We start from the raw sequence: 8,916 nt of genomic DNA on the forward strand, positions 1-8,916 counted from the left end.
AACAGTATATCTGTTTAGGAGGGAGATGACCTCAGGGGACTCCTGCACTACCTGCCTACTGCTACACTGTTTAGTGGCCACCCATTCCCTTTCTGCCTTTGCAGCCTTTACCTGCGGTGTGGCCAACTCACTGACCGTGCTATTCACGACGACCTCAGCATTGCGGATGCTCCAGTATGAATCCAATCGCAGCTCCAGCTGCTCAATGCGGTCTGCCAGGAGCTGCAGCTGGACACATTTCCTGCATACACAGTCATCAGGGAGACTGGAAGTATCCCTGATTTCCCACATGCTGCAGGAGGAACAAACCACGGGGCCGATCTCAGCTGCCATGACCTACCCAGTACGCTACAGCCTCGCCGCCTTCCTTGCTTCAAATAAAATACCACTGCAGACCGTTCTCCTTTTAAAGGAACTTTCCCAGCCTTACCTCAGTTGGAGTGAAGTTTGTCCTCAGCCTCTGCTCGCTGAAGCCTCTCGAGACAGAGCCTTCCTACTCTGTCTCCCTCTACTCTGTCGCATGCTCCGTCAAACTGCTCTCTTTTAAATACTCCCTCTGCCTCACAAACCGACTTACACGCTCTTGTGCAGTCCTGTCCCGATCAACCGCCAAGAAAAATGGGCTGAAGAAACCTGGAGACCGTTTATTCAACATTTTCATATGATGTAAGTTGACTCCTTCAGAACCTTTTTCCTTTTTAAATAATCTTTTGTTTATCTATGGAGGAGTGGAGTTAATGACAAATAGTGTTCTTATCCAAAGGAATAGGACAAACCAGTTTTGTTTTGTTTTAAGTTTAGGGGATCCTTTATAAAATTCTTTTTCCATATTCAGTTACCGAGAGATTGGGAGGCTTGAATCATATCTTTTACTAGGATTATGCTTGTATATGTTAACCATTATCAATGTTATACTGATCTCTTTTTGTATCATTAATATTGTAATGTATATTAATCTGAAACTTAATAAAAAGGTTGAAAACCAAACTTCTTTTAAATGGTGAAACTGAGCTCATATTCACCACTTGTGCTGGTATCTCATTCCACACTGCCATGACCATTTCAGTAAAGAGCTTTTCCACAAGTTCCCATTAAATTTTCACCTTCCCCACTTACCCATGACCTCTGGTTGATGTCCCACACAACCTCAGTGGAAAAAGCTGCTTGCATTTACTCTATCTATACCCTCATAATTTTGTATACTTCTAACAAATCCTCAAAGCAATGTATAATTTCCTTGTTTATGTTCAGAGCCTTTTTTAGGTGTATAAGATGATGAGGGACATTGATGGTGTGGATAACCAGAGGTGCTTTTCCAGGGCTGAAATGGCTAACACGAGGGGCATAGTGTTAAGGTGCTTGGAAATAGATACTGAGGGGATATCACGGGTAAGTTTTTTACACTGAGAGTGGTGGGTGTGTGGAATACACTGCCGGCTATTTGTGTGAGAGTGTTTCAGTTACTGGGGCCAGGAACCCATGCAGCTCAGTGGGAACAGGGAATAATACCAATGGAGAGAGTCAAACTGAGCCAGGTCGCAGATTGGAGATGGCAGAAATGCCCCATTCTTATCGAGACAGGAAGAGCATCAGAGAATTTGATGGTCATCCCAGATACCAGCACTGTGCCCAGTTAGAAGATGATTTTTCTCTCCAACTTGGGTTGAACTTCACTGTAACAGTGTGATGCTAGATCACACCTTGACAACTCAAGTGATCTCATCTGAAATGTTGTCCTAAACCCACTGATGGATTTTGTAAATCTTTTGACAGGTTAAAAATGACAAGGAATTTGTCTACGGGAATCTCGAACACAACAAGCCAGTTTTGCTGTTTCTGTCCAGATATTTAAAAAGAGGAGTAAGGGATTCACTCGATCATCCGTCCTACTCAGACTGTGGGGAGGAATTCACTCGATTATCTGACCGACTGGCACGCCCGTCATTTTACACAGGGGGGAACCCATTCATCTGCTCAGCCAGTGGGAATGGATTCACTCAGTCATCTCAACTGAAGTTGGAAGCTGAAGCTGAAGTTGGAAGTTTACATACACTTAGATTGAAGTCATTAAAACTCCTTGTTTAACTACTCCACAGATTTCATTTTAGCAAACTATAGTTTGGGAAGACGTTGAGGACATGTGCTTTGTGCATGACACAAGTAATTTTTCCGCAATTGTTTACAGACAGATTATTTCACTTTTAATTGACTATATCACAATTCCAGTGGGTCAGAAGTTTACAAACACTAAGTTAACTGTGACTTTAACTAGCTTGGAAAATTCCAGAAATGATGTCAAGCCTTTAGGCAATTAGCCAATTAGCTTCTGATTCAAGTGGAAGTGTACCTGTGGATGTAGTTTAAGGCCTACCTTCAAACTCAGTGCCTCTTTGCTTGACATCATGGGAAAATCAAAAGAAATCAGCCAAGACCTCAGAAAAAGAATTGTGGACCTCCATAAGTCTGGTTCATCCTTGGGAGCAATTTCCAAATGCCTGAAGGTACCACGTTCATCTGTACAAACAATAGTACGCAAGTATAAACACCATGGGACCACACAGCCGTCATACCGCTCAGGAAGGAGATGCATTCTGTCTCCTCGAGATGAACGTACTTTAGCACGAAAAGTGCAAATCAATCCCAGAACAACAGCAAAGGACCTTGTGAAGATGCTGGATGAAAAAGGTAGACAAGTATCTATATCCACAGTAAAACGAGTCCTATATCGACATAACCTGAAAGGCTGCTCAGCAAAGAAGAAGCCACTGCTCCAAAACTGCCATAAAAAAGCCTGACTACATTTGCAAGTGTACATGGGGACAAAAATCTTACTTTCTGGAGAAATGTCCTCTGGCCTGATGAAACAAAAATTGAACTGTTTGGCCATAATGACCATCGTTATGTTTGAAGGAAAAAGGGTGAAGCTTGCAAGCCGAAGAACACCATCCCAACTGTGAAGCATGGGGGGTGGCAGCATCATGTTGTGGGGGTGCTTTGCTGCAGGAGGGACTGGTGCACTTCACAAAATAGATGGCATCATGAGGAAGGAAAATTATGTGGATATATTGAAGCAACATCTCAAGACATCAGCCAAGAAGTTAAAGCTCGGTTGCAAATGGGTCTTCCAAATGGACAATGACCCCAAGCGTACCTTCAAAGTTGTGGCAAAATTGCTTAAGGACAACAAAGTCAAGGTATTGGAGTGGCTGTCACAAAGCCCTGACCTCAATCCGATAGATAATTTGTGGTCAGAACTGAAAAAGTGTATGCGAGCAAGGAGTCTACAAACCTGACTCAGTTACATCAGTTCTGTCTGGAGGAAAGGAGCAAAATTCCAGCAACTTATTGTGAGAAGCTTGTGGAAGGCTACCCTAAACGTTTGACTCAAGTTAAACATTTTAAAGGCAATGCTACCAAATACTAACAAAGTGTATGTAAACTTCTAACCCACTGGGAATGCGATGAAAGAAATAAATGCTGAAATGCATCATTCTCTCTACTATTATTCTGACATTTCACATTCTTAAAATAGTGATCCTAACTGACCTAAGACAGGGAATGTTTTGTAGGATTAAATGTCAGAAATTGTGAAAAACTGAGTTTAAATGTATTTGGCTAAGGTGTATGTAAACTTCTGACTTCAACTTTACATCAGCAAGAGGAGAGCAGTAGTGATATGGGATTCGATAGGGGGACAGATAAGAGGTTCTGTGGAAGAGATCGAGAATTCTGGATGGTCTGTTGCCTCCCTGGTGCCAAGGTCTGCGATATCTCGGTATTCTCAAGAGGGAGGGTGAGCAGCTGGATGTCTTGGTCCATGTAGGGGCCAATGACGTGGGTAGGAAGAGTGAGGAGGTCCTGAAAGGTGAGTTTAGGGAGTTAGGCGCCAAGTTAAAGGACAGGACCTCCAGGATAGCAACCTCAGGATTGCTACCACTGCCATGTGCAGGCGGGTTTAGAAATAATAAGATAGCGCAGATCAACACGTGGCTGAAGACATGGTGCAGGAGGGAGGGCTTCAGATTTATAGATAATTGGGCAGTTTTCCAGGGAAGGTGGGACCTGTTCTGGTGGGACAGTTTACATCTGAACTGGAGAGGGACAAATATTCTTGCAGGTAGGTTTGCTAGGGAGGCTCCGGTGGATAAACTAGGTACAAGGGGGGAGGGGAACCAGAGTGTAGGAACAGATGTGGGGGAGAAGGAAGAAAAAGAAAATAGTAAAGTTGTTTGCACCGTTAGTGATAAACAGAGAGTAACAGGTGGAAAATCTCTTAAATGCATTTATTTTAATGCTAGGAGATTTTAAGAAAGATTGGATGAGCCTAAAGCATGGATTGATACCTGGAAGTATGATGTGGTAGCTATTAGTGACCTTGAAGGAAGTTAGTGTGGAAATATCAGGGGCTCTGACAGAAATATTTCAAATGTCATTAGAAACGGGGATGGTGCTGGAGGATTGGCGTATTGCTCATGTTGTTCCATTGTTTAAAAAAGGGTTCTAAGAGTAAACCTAACAATTATCGGCCTGTGAGTTTGACGTCAGTGGTGGGTAAATTGATGGAAAGTATTCTTAGAGATGGTATATATAATTATCTGGATAGACGGGGTCTGATTAGGAGCAGTCAACATGGCTTTGTGCGTGGAAGGTCATGTTTGACAAATCTTCTTGAATTTTTTGAAGAGGTTACTAGGAAAGTTGATGAGGGTAAAGCAGTGGATGTTGTCTATGTGGACTTGAGGCCTTTGACAAGGTTCCACACGGAAAGTTGGTTAGGAAGGTTCAGTCGTTAGGTATTAATATTGAAGTAATAAAATGGATTCAGCAGTGGCTGGGTGGGAGATGCCAGAAATGGTGGTGGATAACTGTTTGTCAGATTGGAGGCTGGTGACTAGTGGTGTGCCCCAGGGATCTGTACTGGGTCCAATGTTGTTTGTCATATACATTAATGATCTGGAAGATGGGGTGGTAAATTGGGTAAGTATGCAGATGATATTAAGATAGGTGGAATTGTGGATAATGAAATAGGTTTTCAAAGCTTGCAGAGAGATTTAGGCCAGTTAGAAGAGTGGGCTGAAAGATGATAGATGGAGTTTAATGCTGATAAATGTGAGGTGCTACATTTTGGTAGGACTAATCAAAATAGGACATACAGGGTAAATGGTAGGGCATTGAAGAATGCAGTAGAACAGAGGGATCCAGGAATAATGGTGCATCGTTCCCTGAAAGTGGAATCTCATGTGGATAGGGTGGTGAAGAAAGCTTTTAGTATGCTGGCCTTTATAAATCAGTGCATTGAGTATAGGAGTTGGGATGTAATGTTGAAATTGTACAAGGCATTGGTGAGGCCAAATTTGGAGTATTGTGTACAGTTTTGGTCACCGAATTATAGGAAAGATGTCAACAAAATAGAGAGAGTACAGAGAAGATTTACTAGAATATTACCTGGGTTTCATCTCCTAAGTTACATAGAAAGGTTGAACAAGTTGGGTCTGTATTCTTTGGAACGTAGAAGGCTGAGGGGGACTTGATAGAGATATTTAAAATTATGAGGGGGACAGATAGAGTTGATGTGGATAGGCTTTTTCCATTGAGAGAGGGGGAGATTCAAACAAGAGGACATGAGTTGAGAGTTAAAGGGCAAAAGTTTAGGGGTAACATGAGGGGGAACTTCTTTGCTCAGAGAGTGGTAGCTGTGTGGAACGAGCTTCCAGCAGAAGTGGTTGAGGCAGGTTCGATGTTGTCGTTTAAAGTTAAATTGGATAGGTATATGGACAGGAAAGGAATGGAGGGTTATGGGCTGAGTGCAGGTCAGTGGGACGAGGTGAGAGTAAGAGTTCGGCATGGACTAAAAGGGCCGAAATGGCCTGTTTCCGTGCTGTAATTGTTATATGGTTATATAAGTTCACACTGGGACAAAGCCATTCACCTGTTCTGTGGATGAGAAGGGATTCAGTCGGTCTTCCCACCTGTGGATGCACCAGTCAGTTCACATTGGGCAGAGGCTGGTGATCTGCTGAATTTGTGGGGAAAGATTCACTTGGTCATCTGACCTAATGGCTCACCAGCGAGTTCACACCGGTGAGCGGCCATTCACCTGCTCGGACTGCGGGAATGGATTCACTCAGTCATCCAACCTACAGAGACACCATCAATTCGCACTGGGGAGAGGCAATTCACCTGGTCAGTCTGTGGGAAGGGATTCACTCAGGCATCTCACCGATTGACACACCAGTCAGTTCACACTGGGGAGAGGGCGTTCACCTGCTGTGAATGTGGGAAGGGATTCACTCCGTCATCTGATCTGCTGGCATACCAGTCAGTTCACACTGGGGAGAAGCTGATCACCTGCTCAGAGATTGTGAAGAAATTCTCTCAGTCATCTCCACCAAATGTGCATCATTGAGTTCACACTGGGGAGGGATGTGGGAAGGATTCACTCAGTAATCTAACCTTGTGACACACTACCGGGTTCACACTGGGGAGAAAGTGTCAATAAGCTGCAAGCTGGATAATTGTCCATCACCGTACTGAATGCAATTTTGAGAGTGACTGTCGGTGCTGAACTCTGCAATTATTGCTGCTGCTCACCACACCCAGTTCTGCACCCTGGTCACTGGGCATGGGAGGAGTTTTTTCTGCTGCATATTCACCTTAATGGGACTGGAGTTTAATATTCTGGGTCTGCGACAAATAAATCAGTTCTATTTTAAACTCTGTCTCCTGTACTGTGCAATAGAGAGTCAACTAAGGCCGGCTGGACCCTGCCAGTGATTCTGTTCCACGACAGTCTTTTTGAGTCCTCCCCTGTTGTTCACCTCTTGCTCTCCCAGTGGTGATGGGTTCCAAATAGTCACCACTCTGTGGGTGAAGAGGTTTCCCTTGAATTTTCTGCAGACTGAAGTTGAGCTGACTGCAGTTCTGTCTGAGATGTTCTTCGCCCCTCTAATCTCTGGGCTGAGGAAGAATGACATTGGTAGTTAACCTCCTGAATCACGACTCATTTCCGCATTGTGGGTCATTTTCCCTGCTTCTAACGGGTATTAGAAAACACCACTGTCCTCTAAAGACTGAAAGAATGGGAAACCATCAGTTGGATGTTCAACAGAGGAGGGTCAGAAACCAGAGGCGGGTCTGCACAGGGCAGAGTTTGGGGCTCTGGACGATGGTCGGGGTAAGAACGTATGATGAGAATGGAATCAGCAGCGGGACGTGGCAACAAATGACAAAGTAGCAACATTTGGAAGCTGATTGACAGAGAAAATACTTAAGTTGTCTGACTGACGACACAAACAATGCCTGTTGTGAGGTGCTCCATTGGTCGAGGAACGGGTGTGTGTTGGGAATCTATTGAGTGAGTTGTTCCTGCATGTTTATCCTGTAATATTATATCCGGATGGTTATTATGGATCGTCCTATCTGTAATAATATGATTATCATATAATTCGTAAGATATTGACTATAACTGGATCAGGCTTGAATTTATGGTGCTTTAATGAAGTTACGGTGGTCATTCATGAGTTTGTATTTAAAAGCAAGATTTTGGTGAATGATATTTGCAACTTGATTGTACCTTTGTAAGTAATCGTATTGAGTTAAACTGCTTCAGGATCTTGGAATGTGTTGGATTGTGTCTGGTTTCTCGGCATTTTCTGCATTTATCATCTGCTAGTTTGCCTTTTATGTAATTTTGATATTTTTTAATGTTAACCCTGTCCTGTATTTCTGCAAGGAACCTCTGTTTCTCTGAGTTTGATGCTTCCTTGACAACATCTAGTTTGCTCAGATCATTGGGATGTCTCCCATACCGAGTCATACTCATTCCACTGGTTAACGTTTTCTTCCATAGTGATGATTCATTTTTTCTGAGTTGGTCTCTCATTTAAGTTTTCTGGCCTGTATTTATTATCAGAATTGCATATACCTGCCTAGTGTTTCGAATCCTGTTTATTTCGTATGAAAATATATACTTTAGAAATCTTATCAGACTGTTGGGTGATTTTTTAAAAAAATGTCTGTTATAGCTTTTCCTCCTTCTGTCCTCGTTGGTTTTAATCTAAGTGGTAAATCATGTTTTCTAAATTTGTCATTTCATTTCTTATTTTTCATTGTGATGTTTCCAGATCGGAATGGGACCAGGATATTTTGCTGAAAGGATACACTAATATGGGTATAACAAAGGTGTTTATTGCCTTTGTTGTATTTGCTATACCATGAGATCTGCTTGGCAAATCTTATTGAGCCCTGAAGTAAATTTTGTCTTAACTTTTTTTCATCTTTGCTTTTCTATTTTCTTTGCCTGTCAATATTCCAGATACCTGGGCCAAAACGTTGATTGCCACCGATGGATGCTGTCTGACCTGCTGAGCTCCTCCATATTGTTCTAGATTTCCAGCATCTGCAGTATCTCTTGTGTCCCATAGACTTGTATGTTTCTGGAAAGGACATGCAGGTAGGCAGAGAGGATGCTGTGGCTCTGTTGGTAAAAATAAAATCAAATCATCAGAAAGGTGATATAGGGTTGGAAGGTGTTGAGTCATTGTGGGAAGAACTAAGGAACAGCAAGGGTGAAAGGACTCTGATAGGAGTTATCTAGAGACCCCAAACAGTAGTATGTATATCGTCCACAAATTACAACAGGAGATAGAAAATGCTGGCCGAAAGGGCAATTCAAGATTCAAAAAACTTTATTGTCATTCTAACCGTACATCAGCTCTGCAGAGCAGAATGAGACAGCGTTTCCCAGGAGCAGTGCAATCATAACATAACAAACGCAACACTAAATAATAAACATAACAATGAATAGTAAAACACAACAGCCACATGTTAAAATCAAGTTATAAGTGTCCAGTGCAAGTTAAAAGTGTCCAAAGCAGAGTCAGGTAGACTCTACTTTGCAACAATAGTCATGGAAGA

At 42.6% G+C, this 8,916-nt stretch overlaps 1 long non-coding RNA gene across 2 annotated transcripts in view; it reads left to right on the forward strand.

The window, feature by feature from the left end:
• Nucleotides 1–8,011, forward strand: part of LOC134357018 (uncharacterized) — a 43,273-nt gene extending 35,262 nt beyond the window's left edge. For both annotated transcript variants that reach the window (XR_010020485.1, XR_010020484.1), the window contains exon 4: nt 1,774–8,011. This is a non-coding gene — a long non-coding RNA (uncharacterized LOC134357018). The remainder of the gene's footprint in view (nt 1–1,773) is intronic.
• The last annotated feature ends 905 nt before the right edge of the window (nt 8,012–8,916 follow it).

Source organism: Mobula hypostoma, chromosome 15 (assembly GCF_963921235.1).
Source record: "Mobula hypostoma chromosome 15, sMobHyp1.1, whole genome shotgun sequence".
Taxonomy (NCBI): Eukaryota; Metazoa; Chordata; class Chondrichthyes; order Myliobatiformes; family Myliobatidae; genus Mobula; species Mobula hypostoma.